Below are 15,409 nucleotides of genomic sequence, written 5' to 3'. Positions count from 1 at the left end.
CGCGGCTAATTGAGGAAAGCGTCAACCACCGATAAGAGATCGTCCGGGGGGGTTGAGGGCTGAGAGATGTACAAGCGTTTGCCTTGAGAGGAATTTTCCTACGCAGATGGTGAAATGTTCGAAACACTTTCCCATTTCGACCGTTTTTCGCAAAGACACGGGTGACTGTTTCTGTTTCCTCAGCTCCAATCAGCTGTTCTTTGACACGCCCCGGGGCGGAAGGATGTAAACAGTGTGTGTGTGTGTGGCCGCCGCCGCGCATTCAACAGACGGCAAACAGCTCTCGAACGTCATTCGCGCTGGGAACGAGCAATCAAGCGAAGATGATACTCGGTTCGGTTGGTAAAAATAACAACCATCATCATCTCCCCTCAAACCCGCAATCGACGTAAGCACAAAAAGTCGCTCAAGCGGGAACCGGTGAGAGGAGGACGCTTTTGCTTACACGACGCCGGTAAACAACACCTCAGCAGCCGGCCGGTTACTATTTTGGACAACGGCCACACACTCATTTGCTGTGGCCAAGTGTAGGTCACTGTGGTTTGAGCGAAAAAAACAATATCCCAACAATATTGACAGGCGACACGACCCATCGTTGCATCGTTCCCAGGGCCCTATAAGGTTGATAAATATTGCACCTTCATTAGACCTTCATCGACGGCCGGAACTAGCACAAACGCTGGTGATGGCTACCTTCTACATTTACCTTGCCCGGGTGTGGTGCCCATCTATGGATGTGTGCATTCCGTTTGCAAACCCAACTCCAACGTGTGGTTTCACAGTCAACCGAGAATGCCTCACAAACAACGAACAACCCGATGTTAGTGGCACAATCACAGCATTCTTCTAGAGGCTCCTCCCGTTTCCTCCACAGACAATCTGGAAGTTTTGCGAGCCTACTAGCTGCTAGTGGTGTAAAGCACCCTGTGCAAAGCCATCTCTCATCGGGCTTGAGGCCTGAGATAAGCGCTAGATTTCCTTGTTGGCAGTTCTCGATCGGGCAGGCAACGTTCGCGGGGGCAAAAGCCGTATTATGCTGATACATTCACCCATCCGACTGTACGCATCTGGAAGCTGTGCTGCAGCCCAGATGCGGTGTGAGTTGTGTTTACTGCCAACTCGATCGAGACCGGCGGCCGCTTACTTCCTGCTTCACCATCAGCTTCGGTGATAAGCAGTCGAATAAACATCATCGGGGCAGCAGCGCGCGTTGTTGCATCAGCGCCGCACTTCATTTTACCGCCCGACCACAGTGTGCGCAACATTGTTGTAGGCTGCGGCTCCTCTCTGTCGGGGTGGCTGTCTGGCAACTGAACCTGTGCGGTGGACTCTGTTAACCTAGTTGCGAGCGGTGGCGGTTACGGGAATGATGTTGTCAGCTAAATCAAACATGTAAACTCTTGATGCAGTGATTCGAAGGTGATTAGTATAAACACACACCACCGGTAACACCTAAATTCTTGGGTATGTGGAGTGGGAGCTTCAATCCCACAGTTTCTGACATTTACTCAGAATGCTTGAGACTACTCCATAACTATTCCAAAACGCAAAATAATCATACCCAATCGGCGTTGGATCATTGTCGTCGGTGGTCCCCCCGCATATCCTGCTCCATCAATCACGTCTGTCCACCGTCATAATGATTCCCACGTACACACACGCATCCATCTTTTCGGGTATTTGTATCTTCAAAATTCCGCATATGGAAGCACTGTTGGTGGATATATCCAGCTGTCCGAGCATCAGTCTACACAGGCGAGAGTGTGCGTGCGTGCGTGTGTTTTGCGCTAACCGTTCGCGCACAGCTAGTAATGGGAAACATCTGTAGCGCTCATTCTTGGCCGCCGGTCCGCGTGTTTCGAGGTTGTTTTTCGGTAGCACGGTCCAAGCCAGAGGTTTATGTTTGTGCTTCCACCACTCAACTCGCACCCTTGGCAGCACCGACGACACTTGAATGGGGACAGGAGCTCTACCATCAGGCCGGTGGGAAACCTGAGCCGATTTGGTGGGCTTGGGGTAGAGCGTGCTCCTGCCACTTTCTCGCCCTATTCCTCCAATATCTGTGACAGAGAATGTTGGCAATCATGTGGCACACATGTGCTTCCACCGTTTTTTTTTTGTTGGTAAGGCGATGGCAGCAACACACACAGACACTATCGTACCAGCTGGATCTTTGTCGCGTAACTTTGCCACGATGAGAAAAATGATTAATGGCTGGGTTTCGATCATAATTAGTCGCCCTTCCATCATTGGGCGGAAGGAGTGTAAAGTTAAACAAACCATTTGTTCCGGGGTCGAATGTTGTGGATCCTTGTCAGCGTGCTCATTAGAATAATGGCACACGGGGCGCAATGATAACATCGCGGGCGTACCTGAGTTTTATTTATGTAATATCCCCTGTCCTGTCCATGTGCAGACATCCCAAAGTTCCTATGATCTTATAGGTAATAAAATGTGCTTGTTAGTGGATTTTTGAGATCAGCCGTCGATACCAACGACTCTCCTAGCCCATTATGAAGTGTCTCTCGGCAATATTTCCTTCCAGGCCGTTTTTTTTTAAAGCTTGTGTGCTATCAGGTTTCATTATCATAACCATCACGATTCGTCGCTCTAGGCGGGGTCCGGTCCATCACGAGGCAACCGCGTGTGATAATGATTATCTCACTCGAAATGAATTTGTTTGCATGTTCCCTTCCATCCGTCTGGGGGTGTTGTTTGCCGGGTGTACCCTCTACTACTACTACTAATACTGCTCTGCCGGTCTTTTTACACCGTACGCTTCTTTCTCCCCACAGCAAATGTGGCGTGGCGTGTCCATGGTAACAAAACTCCCCCAAAAAAGCCCGATTATTCTAGCAACGGCAGTGTGCAACACGGATCGGTAACAATGGGTAACAAGATTTCACGGGCCTCCTTCTGGATGCTCCTTAACGGGTTGCCACCGCTACTGCACTTCCAGCACTAGGCAGTGTTGTCCCGAATGTCATCGAATTTGCATATTTATTTGGTAAGGTGAGGTGTGTGTGTGTGTGTGTGTGTGTGTATATGACTCGGTACTCTCTTTTTTCTGCTTTACTTCACAGTTTTATTTGCCAACGCCGTAAAACAGCTGCTCGCGGGCGAACATATGATCGACGTTGGGTTGTCGCGCGCGCTCATCACGTCTGCAGTTGGGAAGCCGCGAGGCAACGCGCGCACCCAAAAGTGATGGATAGCTCTGTGTGTGTGTGTGTGTACTGTCGCTCGTTATGGCCTATGGACGGGGACGGCAATGCCAGGTGAATCGCGGGCCCGAGGGCCGTAAGTGAGCCGCGCGGGTCGTCAATTTTAAATTGTTTACATTTCACTCCGGCACAGTTTGCGCGACCAGTCTGCTCGCGCTCCACGCAACGTGTTACACCATGCCGTCGCTGTTGCTGCGCTCTTGCCAGACGGTTAAATTTGAAGAGATGTGTACATGTGAGTATGCTTTTTTTTACTCCCCTCTCCTTCCCGTCGTCGTTCAAATTGTGGGCAATTCATCACCGCGAACGACCGGTGCGCCTCGGCAGCTAAATGAAGGCAAAACGCGGATCCCCAATCATCATCAGCTGGAGAAGAATTGACACTTTTTTTTGTAAAGAGGGACACCACATAACATCGACGGTTTCGGTTGTGTCCGGTTTTGTTGGACGACCACAGAACAAACACACAAAAACTGATTATGAAGGTGAAACAAATCATTGGATATTAAGTGGAGCTAATCAATTGTAAACTGTGCGATGTATCATGCTTGTAACGAGTCTAAAAAATGGGCATTGCGCAGGTTACAATCAAGGTTAACACACATAAGCGGTGTGCAGATGCACGCTGTGTTGCAAATAGGGGGAAAGTTGAGCTGCCCGTTGTTTAACTAGCAGTAAACCTGCTATAAAAAGACACGATCGCCAGGCCAGATCCGGCAACTGAAATGGCCGAAACGTGCTCCATCTGGAGGGCAGATAAACGCTTGTGCCCTTCTGCTTGCGTCGGTTGGTTGCCAGTTTCTGTTTCCGGGGTGTAGCGCGTCCGTCGCGAAAGGATTCCACCACCATGTTTATGATCCCCATGAGCGGAGAGGACAACCGCTGGCAAACCATTTGGCACGAACTCAGCTGCGGCTCGGCGTGCGCATAATGCATTTCTGCAGTGGTGTTGTGAGCGCGGCACGACTTCCTTATTGCCTTACTCCAATTTTATGATCGCCAAACACAATGGGCCCCGATCGCGACAAAATGCAAAACAAACAAACCCACTCCCGTTCCTATTGGCGAACACTACGGTACCACGTACCCATCCAAGGGGTTATGGTTCTTCGCGATCTGTTCCGGTTAGAAGATAAGATACAATTTGAGTGCAAATTCACGATCAAGATCGCTAATTAATGGGTTGCGCTATATCTGTTCCTTTGCTTTTACGTAACGCGCACTGTAGAACATGCAAGGTGGTGTCCTCACCACTCTGCTTCACTTGGTTGAGGTGTTCCAATAATAGGTTAGGTCGAAGGAGTGGTACATTAGTCTGCTTGAGATGCCTACTGGAGCACTGGAGCAGCAACAGGGGCGCGCGCGCGCTCAGTGACACGTGAGTTGATTAAATCTTGCAATCTCTAGTGCCTTGTGGTTGCTATTTGCACCACTCCTCTCTCGGGGACCACTAATCCCGGCTGACAAGCTTATTAACCTGCCAAGTGTGGGAGTTGTGTACGATCCAGGTCATCGTACATTGTTATCGAGCGCTTTGTATTTATTGTGCTCCGGTGTGTGTGTGTGCACTCTAGAATGTGTTAAGTCACCGGCGATGGACCACCTTTTAGTGATAACGATACACTAAGGATGTGCCATAATAAGCTACCTTGTGGGATAATTTAATATGTGCACACATGGGGGATAGGAACTGTTGTCAGGTTGGAATTAGGAACTGTCGGTGTAGCTCTTTCCCACATTAGCGGTAAGAACAATATTTGGCCAAACCATCTTCCTACCCGCTGTGTGTGATACCACAGCAGTAGCTATAGACACAGTATGGTCAACATCATTGCCTGGCGCCACCATCTGCAAACTCATGTGTTGACAGTTTAATGGGAATTGCGGCCAACTGCTCGACCAAATGTTAGTCGTAGGATATTGAAGTCCCTTTAGGAAATCATCTTCACGGTCACCGTTATGGATCATTCGTATGCAAGTTTGAGTGATCATTAAATCACGTGTCTTTGAAAAATGAAATGGACATCAACCCATCCATATGAGACCAAGATTCAAACGATCGGATGATATATTTCGACATAGAGTGACAGCGTACGCGGAACTGCATCAACCACTCGGACCTTGGTATGGACCGGTTTAAGCTTGACAAATGATAGCTCAAAGACATGCGTGTGCGTGTGCTTATCCCCCAACACCACACAACAACGAGGAACTAATCAAAGCTGTGTCTAGTTGACAGTTACCGGCCGAGCTGTGCCGAGATGGAAGTAATAAGGCTTAATTTCTATTCCAAAATATGCTTCATACATCTGCTCCTGTTGTCAACGTTTACGATCGTGTCCTTCAGCTCGCACATGTATCCGCCGCTGTTGCCCGGCTTAATCCGCGCGCTTCGGTACCGTAGTTGAACATATATTTCAACACGCACTGCGTCTCACACGCACTGCCGCGTCTTCCTACTCCGACCATTATTACGTTCGCAGTTCCCTCCGCCTTGGTAGAACTCCCTTAGGCGCGTTACTCCGCGAGTTGATGAGAGGTTTACTACCCAATCCAACCAGTACTGCTGCACACCCGTTGACCGTCGGAACAGCCGCGGCCGGAATCGGTTTTAGTGGCACCAGCATCGTCAAACTCACGCTTACCCATCATCCATCCAGCAGCGGGTCGCGTCCCCCATACGGTGGCAATGTTGAAAATCTGTTGACAGAATCAACTCAAAGCATCTGTACGCGTACGCTGTGTGGTGTGACCTTCGCCCGGCGGTCCCTACATTCTCCGAGTTTTAAGTGTTTCGCTCACTGTGGAGGTTTTATTTTTTGCCCACGGCGTATGTGTGTGTGCGGCTGTGAAGAATATGCCACCGCAAAAGAACTAACCAATCTTCTTTACTGCTGCCCCGCGCTCACATGGTGGATGGTGGACTGTCGCAAGTAAACAATTCGGTTTTTGGGACCCCCGAAACCCTGAAGTGGAAAGTTGAAATATTTCATGGAGCAAGTTATCCGTGACGTTCCTCTTTTGGGCGCAACGCATCGTTTGCCATCGTCGGTGTTAATGTGGATTCGAATGAGTTTTGTTGTTGTTGTTGATATATTCTTCTCATTCGCTCTCGATGTAGAAACACAAAACTTTGTACAGCGAAAATGGTTGCCTTATGGAATGATGGAATCTCTTATGGGGTCATCTTCTTCACTGTTTTGTCTCCTGTTTGGTGATACAAGGTGTAATATATTGCCATTTAGCTGACACTGTTGATGACCGGCTTGGTGGTCTAGATGGTATATGCACCGGTTCTTTACAAGACCAGATGTAGATCGTTTCCTGTTCAGATCGCGCTTCTTATTTATAGTGAGGAGTGAAGTCACGTGAGCATAAGATCGATCGTAACCGACATCAAGGCCGTTTAATTCGTATATGTATTCTTCATGGATAATGGTTCTTGGTTGTACTAATACTAGTACAAAGTTTTGTAACAAAATTCTAATGCACGATACCGTCTGATGATGGAACAATGACGAAATGTAAGCAAGTGCTAATAGAGAAAAATATGGTTTAAAATACTTTCCTCCTGTCGAATGTGCGAGAGTGCTGTAGAGCTAGTGGAACAGCTAATGAGCCACTCGGCTACAGGAGGTGGGTCACCTTAGAAATCGACCCCTTGACAAAAACGCTTTTGACGCAATGTGTCGAAACGGCAAACGCTCGCATTGGCCGGCCGCCCACTAGACCCCATCGTGTATGTGTGTGCGTGTGTGTGCTTCAGCCGGCTTGCGTATCGCGCCGCGCTCTCTCCCTGGCTAATGGTGTCTGGCGTTGTTGGAGAATCAAAACAAAGTGATAAATTACGCTGTGAAATGAAGACACACCGGACGGCTTTGAACTTGCGAGAAGAGTGTGTGGAACGCGCGAACTTGCCTAGGATTGGGGAAGGAAGATCAGCTCTTTCTACTAGAATAGAAATAAAATATATTAGCGAACAACACCCTATCGCCAATGGCCCCCGAGAGGGGGAACCGCCACCACTGCCCTGACAGGAAGTAAGGACCTGGAGGAATGGCTCTTGAAACCGATGACATCATCCAATCGTATATGATGGGGTAAAGAGCGGCGTTTTGTTGTCGTGCACTCTTCGCATATGGAGGGGCAATTCAATCACGGATCGATTAAGTGAGATCTTGTAGCATCTTAATTACCAACTGTGTCCCGTTCGGGACGCTCATTAGTCTTGCGTTCACCAAGACGCTGTGGTGGAAGTGTGCCACACGCTGAAAAAGGAACCTTGTTGCACATTCAATACAAGCGTCCATTCTAGGAATGAATTAAGATCATCGCAGCACGCAGCCGCTGGATCGCGGATCGGACCGCGGACTTAAAAGCACTCCGCGCAACGTGACTTTAGCCTCCCCGAGGAAGGAGAGGGGAGAGTGCAGCGATTATATTCAATCTCTACCCATTTGGTCGAAGTGTACCTACCACCGTAAGTAGCGTACTTTTTATTCAACGCGGTCGTAAAGTTCAATTACAAAATATAGCTCTACATAACACCACGCACACTGGGGCAGCGCTACAGTACAGGGTATGGTATAAGGCGCGGGTCTGCATTTGGTGACACTCGATCGTTTGGCCCACGCTCAGCACAGTTGCCGGGGTAGGGGGAAGGCAGGCAGAAGAAGCGGGTTAGATGCAATAAAAAACAATCAATCATCAATCACTTTATTTCAAATACACCACCCCCTGCCAAGAAAGGCACACACGTACCCTCGATGACCCAGGCAGGCAGCGCCAAATACGTATTCCAAACTCCGGCGGCTGATGGGGTCTAACGCTCCATAGATGAGCCGGGTCGCGCCACAGAAGAGCGGGGGGGACACAGAAGCCTGACCCGGCAAACAAAGTATGTACCGAACACGCGTGTACGTGTGTTGTGTTGCGTGTCAACAACAGCAAGAAGAAGGAGTGTGTGTGTGGGAGGCAACAGGACTGCAACCGGCAAGAGATCTAAACAGGAAAAGGGAGTAGCGAGCCATATGAGTGTGTGATGTTTTATGCATTTTGCACTCCCTCCCTCAAGTGCGGGGGGGGGCCCTTTAAAATGTGTTCTGTGCCGGGTCACGTCATACACCCGTCACGCGTTACGCGATCGATTCTCCACAGTGTTCCAGTGTGTCCCTTCGCCATGCCATTTTAGGCACCCGGGCAGCAAATCTGCATCATTGAGCGGTGATCACGTGCGTGCAAGTATTTAGTTTTTTGTCACACACCACAGAGACAGAGAGAGAAGGGCCCCTTCAAAACAAAACGCAGCAGTGTGGCGTAGCCGCTTCTTTCAGATATCTGCGATTTATTGTATCGATTAGCATAAATTAAAGCTCCGCCACAGTGGTAAACACACAAAGGTCCGAAATACACAGAGCACTGACAACTGTCCCTCCAGACACGATTCATATAGACCCTTTGTGGCATGATGGCAGATCGCGTGGAGCTCTCCGGATTTAATAGACGATCACACGAAGAGTTGGGAGCGACGAGGTGGGAAATGGGATCCCGAATCTCTGGCTACATAAGCAGGTAGGAAAGGACGGATCTGATTCCAAACCCCAGCAGGGTCGTAGATCACAGCGATACGATCAAACGATCTGCTTCGTGATGCTAGTGGTGCTGCTTCTACTGATCTGTATAAGCTGCCAGATAGGGGATCTCTTACCTCCTGATCTCCGCTTCTGGGCAATTGTTTCAGCTTAGCATGCGGATGTGTGTACGGTGTTGTGTGCATCTCTCCCCACAAACACCCGCTTTAGAGTAGTTTTATGCAGATTTATATCCATCAGCAACAAAAAAAAAGCATAATTAAAGAGCTTCTCTGCCTCTCAATTCCGTAACAAGAGTGCAAGCATGCAAAGCACGAACCACAAAATAAAACAAATCAACATCAACAGCCTGCTACCGGGGAGGGGCGAGTTGGAAAACAATACACATAATCTATGGACAAACGAAGCAACAACAGACACACACAAAAAAAAGCCGAGCATCCATCGCGCAGCAACACGTTTATGCAAATCTCGCTTGGGCGCGTACTGCTGTTCTCTCAATCAACCCTCCTGGCCACTCTTGAAGCAACGTGCACAATGTGCGCGCACAGAACTCTCCTCCTGCTCCCCTTTTCCCCGTATGTGGTGCGTTGTGGTGTCTCCCCTTCCGGCAAGGTTTCAAGGTTCCAGAACCACCGCGCTCCCCACCGATCGCTCACTTCAAACCTCAGGAAGTACGATATCGAAATATTTATTTTTCCGTGCGTAGTGGAGGATCACGCTGACCCATAATGGGGTGGGTCTGTCATTAGATGCGGGCATGGTTTTTGGGGGTGTTTTAAAAAGCCCCATGCCCCGTCCTGTGCTCCCACCAGAAGTTCTGCTATTATTAGAGCCCCGGGCCTCAACCACGCCACCACAACCCGCTCAACCGCCCAAACGCTCAATGGACAAATTATGCTGAAGGTTAGCCATGTCTTCTTCACGGCCAGCCAGCCCATGCGGTGGTGGATTGCGGTACGCGCGTCACGTGGGGCGTGCCAAACGAGAGCTTGGCCTGGCCCGAGCACGCGTTTGTATTCCGCAACTAAACCGTGAATTGACATCGGCACATTATGGGGGGCAGCACACGGTATTGATTAGAATACAAAGTTAACCTGTTAGGGGTTATTGGAAAGATGTGGGTGCTTTATTGTTGCTTGGCAGATGATTTAAATTTAAAATAAAGAAAAAATCATTCTTTCCTTGTTTGCCAGATCTCCAAGAATTAATGAACTTGGACTTTCTGCACAATGCATTATAGTTCCAGTGCACAGTACTTTAACCCGACTGACTGAGAGCAAAATGCTATTTACTACGGACCTTTGACCACGCCACAGAAGAAGAAAACGAAACGGTATGTTTGCAATGTAGTAGCACGGGTAGTAATAATGTACAATGCAGTGACGAGAGAAGCGCGCGAGCATGCAAAAAAAAAAAGAAACAGAATAGGTCAGTTTGATTGCTTCCTTTGCTTGCCTTGGGACTATCAGCAACCGCGCGGACAGTGGGCAACTGAAGCAGAACGACCTCGGCTTTCAACCGCTCTGAATACGCATCGTTAATACGCTTTGCAATCATCATAAGCAGGGTACGCCTCTTCCCTCCTCCCTCCTTTTATATCAACCACCTCCCCCCTCCCCGTTGTTCAGAAAGGACATAAATTTTGCACCAGAAAAAGAAACATAAATACAACACAATGAGCGAGCGAGAGCCTCAACACAATAAAATACGGGATGATGTAATCTCGGCTCAAGTTTGCAACATTCAAAACCCCAGCCCCACACGGCCCGGCTGTATTGTAGGTAGGTCATCCTCCTCCTGCCGGGCAGGACAGGATATGAGGAGAGAGAGCGAGAGGGATTGGGTGTGTGTGTGTGTGTTGAGCTTTCGATCCGGTTTGTAATGGGACGGCGGGCGCGATAGTGCGTCTACACCGAAAGCGAAAGAAACCAAACAGAATAAAGATGAAGCACTACCGAGAGCAAAACCGACTCGAGAATCGTCGTCTTGCGAGATAAGAAGGTAAATGGGCGAAGATGCTGACGATGGGGGGGACAAGGTGACCGGCCGGCGGGACCCGGGACCCAGGGCATTTGCAATCTTTGCGTCGCGGGGGCAAGTTCGATGTGCGCTTAGTGGCGGGTGTACACGAGATCGAGGACACAATTTAAGTCATTGAAAACATTGGTGCTCTTGCCCCATCAGGCGGCTATCTCGTTTCGTTTGTTTATTGACTGCCTGTGTGCGAATAATGGGTGACAGGATGATGAGGTTTTACGATGGTCAGCGGGCGTACACAGTTGATCGGATACGAAATGGAACGATGGAAGATCATGTAAATGTGTTGGGTTCTGCTATATAGTCCGGGGTCCACAAGATCTTTAATGACCAACTGTGAAATATTTTTCAAGATCCTAGGAACTACACAATATATTCAATTGATCTACTTCATCAAGATATTGTAAGGCCTACTAGGGTGTCCGCAGAACAGTGAAATACTTTCCAAGATCCCAGGATCTCCAGAAGATCCTCAATGACCAATACTTTTCAAGATCCAAGGATCTCTGGATAGTAGATCATGAAAATACTTTGGGTTCTGCTATATTGTCCAGGAATTCCACAAGATCTTTAATGATCAATTGATCAATCAAGGAACTACACAAGATATTCAATTGATCTACTTCATGAAGAATTAAAGTGCCTACTGGGGCGTCAGTGAACAGTGAAATACTTTCCAAGATCTCAGGATCTCCAGAAGATCCTCAATAACCAATATTTTTCGATATCTCAGGAACTCCAAAATAACCTCAATAACTAATGCTTTTCAAGATCTCAAGAACTCCAGAAGATCTTCAATTTCCAATACTTTTCAAGATCCCAGGATATCCAGAAAATCTTCAATGGCGAATACTTTTCATGATTGCAGATACTTCAGGAGAAATTCAATTCACCAATCAGGTCCTGAATATCCCATGTCCCAATTATTGCGTGCCTTACTGTAATGCATTCCATACCGGTACTGGATCTTCGGTCCGGTTTAAAATACAAAATAAACGATAAAGTGAACCTGAGCTGTCACTGCCGAAGATGGAAGTTAAATTGAAAATAACTTCGGCAGCAAAACCCCAAACATAGCCACGCAGCAGTAGCAGTAGCAACTCGTCCTGGTCCGGCTTAATGCAGGGAACAGGATTTTTCAATTGTTCCAAGGCAAGAAGGTTTATATTTATGCAACCCGAAACCCGGTCTCTCCCTCGCATACCAGGTGCGCAAAAATAAAAACGCGCTGGAACAACGCGAACCGAATCACGTGTTCGTTAATACTCACGCACGCACAATGTCCATTAATGCAATGGTAAAAGATATATTGTCAAGATCCTTGCGGCGCACTCTCTCAGGTATGGCAAAACAAAAAGAGTGCAAAAAGGATCGATGAGGGGGGGGGGGTGGCTCGCTTTACCCAAAAAATGACATGATAAACACATACATGCACACACTACACCACTTGGGTGACCAAAAGGGGGGTTTTGTTGCTTTAGAACGGACGGAAAACATTGCCGTGCTTGCGCCCGCTGCTATATTTAGTATTTATTTATACGGCTGAAGCAACAACTTGCGACCGGGAGAGGGCCGGTAAACAACTATTTAAAATTGGATCACACAACATACTGAAGGAGAAGAAGAAGAAGAAAAAACCGCATGCACACACACACACACACTCGGGGTTTGAATCGGTGGTGCCGGTTTCCTTTCGCTTTTTATCCTTCAACGGGGTTGTATTTTCATCAAACGATGTGTGTTGTGTATGGTGTGGTGAATTTGGCCTTTTTAGTGTTTTCTTCTTGCTGTTGTTGAAATTCGTTGGTGAGCGAGGGGTGCTGTGGGGGAGGGGGAGCAGTAGGTGAGGTGAGGATGCTGTTGTTGTTGAATTGCGTCGATTTGCTCGCAACACAATTCCCGTTGATGGATGTTTTCCTTTTCGCTCGACCCGTTTCCATTGAGTGCGCTTTTACACTCGCGCGTATATTTGATTTGTTTCGATTAAAAGCACAATTTGGTGGGACTTTTTGGGTGGTGAAAGGAGTGCGGGAGAGGAATAAAAATAAATAAAATTAACATTATGGTGTATCGGTAACCAAAGACGGAAAATACGCCCCGGTTTTCCGTTCACCGGCCACTCACCACACTGTAAACGAGTATTTTTAGTAAAAGGCGTTTGTAGTATTTTTGTAACGAGACACATACGCACGCCGGTGTTCTCCAGGTGTTTGGTGGAGTAAGGTTCCCATTACCACTGATGTTCGATCGGTAATGGTTGCAGCATTCCGATCCCAAGATTGTGCTGCTTTAAGAATTACTTTATTATTTTTATCGGTCAAAATCGTTGATTGGAGTTGTTTTTTTTGCGTAAACATTGCATCAAAGTCCTCCCATCGGTAATGACGATTGTTTTGCTCGCCAATTTCCCAAACGACGCGCAGTAAAAGGCGCGTGGCGTAATGCACAATTCGGCACAGTTTTTACGTTCTTTTTTTTCGGCAAGAAAAGGGAGACAGTTGGGTAAAACACAAATTTTTAAAAATACAAAACAGTGAGGTAAAGTTGCCGTACACACACACACACACGCACGTGCTACGCAAACACACCGCATCAGCAACAGCTTTTGGGGGAGGGGGGAGGAGTGTGTGTGTGTTTTTCACCCCGACGACGCCCGTGTGTTTACGCGCTGTGTTGCGCCAGTGCGCGCGCGGATTGCCAGTGTGCGCCAAACCGTCTACTACTATTGCCACCGCGCGTGCGATACACGCCTAGTAGTACACACATCGCAAAAGCGATTGGTTTACTTATCTTCTGCCCCTACCTTTGTGCTTGCTCTACCTTGTTCCCTCGCTTTTACCCTCATCGATTGGGCGCGTAGCGATAGGGGAAGCATTTCTTCTTCCAACACGTTCTTATTGCTGTTTTTTTTTATATTATCCCATCCCAAATGGGTTCGTTGAACCAGCTTTCGGTCCGACAAATGAGCGACATCACGTGTGTATGTGTGTGTGTGTGTGTGTGTGGTGGTTCTATGTTTACACGCAAGAATGATACGGTTTCCGCAGCGTGTTTTGGGAAGGGAAAACCCGAAACAATATGTTTCTGAAAGAAAAATAAAAGCACACACACACACAAGCGGTAACAGAAATGAAAATAAACATTTGCAACAGCGCCCCACAAACAACAACCCCCACTCGCCGCCAAGTTTGGCAACAAGCACTGCCGCCAGCAACAAATAATCAAACGCATTTCGCGCAAACCGCGATTTCGCGCGAGCGATTTCCAATCAACCCGACTGCTCCCGTTGCGTATTCCGCGACGGTAGCTTCCGGTAGCTTCCAGTTACATCTTTCTTTAATTTGTTGTTCTCTGTCTCTTGCAGGTCTTTGCTTATACAGGGTTTATCGGAAAGGAAAGGATGACCCACCCTGTTTTTGCGGCCGCCAATATGAGACGGAATGTGCTCCACATATCGATGATGACGCTGTTTACATTGCGCTCGTCGGTGAAGTACCAGTGCAAAGAAGGGTAGGGGAAGGCATTATGCTATCTTCCTTCAATAACACTCCCTCCTCGTAATAGTGGTGGCCTTTGGCGCGATCGCCTTCATCACGTTCGGCCCTTTACTATTTTTAGTACACACTGTGGTTGACCGAGCGCGCGCAAGAGAGAGAGAAAAACAAAACGTTCGCCTTGAAGTAGTTTCGAGTAGCCCCAGAGTAAAGGCAGAAAACACACACAAGCACACGCTACAAGGTGGACTAGATAGAGGCAAATTGTTGCCCTTTTTCTTTCCCTCGCTAATTGCTGCCAAATGTGCTCTGCTCCACAATTGTCATCTTTAAGAAGTTTGGATGCTGGACAGCTCCCTCCCCCTGCTACGGCGGACTAGTGCGCTCATAAACAAAACAACAACAAAATCGACAACTCGCGCCAACTTTTGTCCACTGGCGGCATCCGCCCAAATGGGGCGACACACAAACGCCGGACACTCACTCTCTCGCTCGCTAAGAAAGCACCAAACAACAACAAATATTGCTCAAGGGGCAGGAGGGATTGGGGGACCAGCTGCAATAAATCAAACCCTCCATGGTCAACGGGGGCACGAGGGGGCTCATGGGTCATGCCAACCAAACCCAAGTCGCACGCACGCAAAAAGAATAGGAAAAAACGCAATTTTTGTTTAGCTGTGCGCGGTTTCGGTAGCGTCCCGCAAAACATAACAACCCTACTCCGCCCGGGAGGAAGGCAAGTGGGGAAGGCAAGCGATACTATATTTCAACATGATATGGATTACGAGGGGATGGCATAAATTTCGCGAGTCCTAGATAAAGAAAATACGCGAAAACGGTGTCATGATCGCGGTTCGGAGCCGAGAAAAAAGGCGGATTGGAGTGGGTGGAGGGGGGGGGTGGTACTACGAGTGAGTTCTATTTTAGCAAATTGGTCATTTTGTGACAGGGGAGGAGGTGGTGGTTGCTCGTTATAAGGAAAAAGGGGCTACGGGAAAAGAATTATAGCCCGCCTTGGTTGGGGTTGCGCCGTCCGACGTCACGACGAGGGACGACCTCC

General features: G+C 48.2%; 1 protein-coding gene across 1 annotated transcript in view; it reads right to left on the bottom strand.

The window, feature by feature from the left end:
* Positions 1–15,409, bottom strand: part of LOC120908410 (sestrin homolog) — a 31,650-nt gene that overhangs the window by 4,326 nt on the left and 11,915 nt on the right. The window lies entirely within an intron of this gene.

Source organism: Anopheles arabiensis, chromosome 2 (genome assembly GCF_016920715.1).
Source record: "Anopheles arabiensis isolate DONGOLA chromosome 2, AaraD3, whole genome shotgun sequence".
NCBI lineage: Eukaryota > Metazoa > Arthropoda > Insecta > Diptera > Culicidae > Anopheles > Anopheles arabiensis.
Note: the sequence above shows the minus strand (reverse complement) of the source record. Positions and strands in the feature narration are given on the sequence as shown.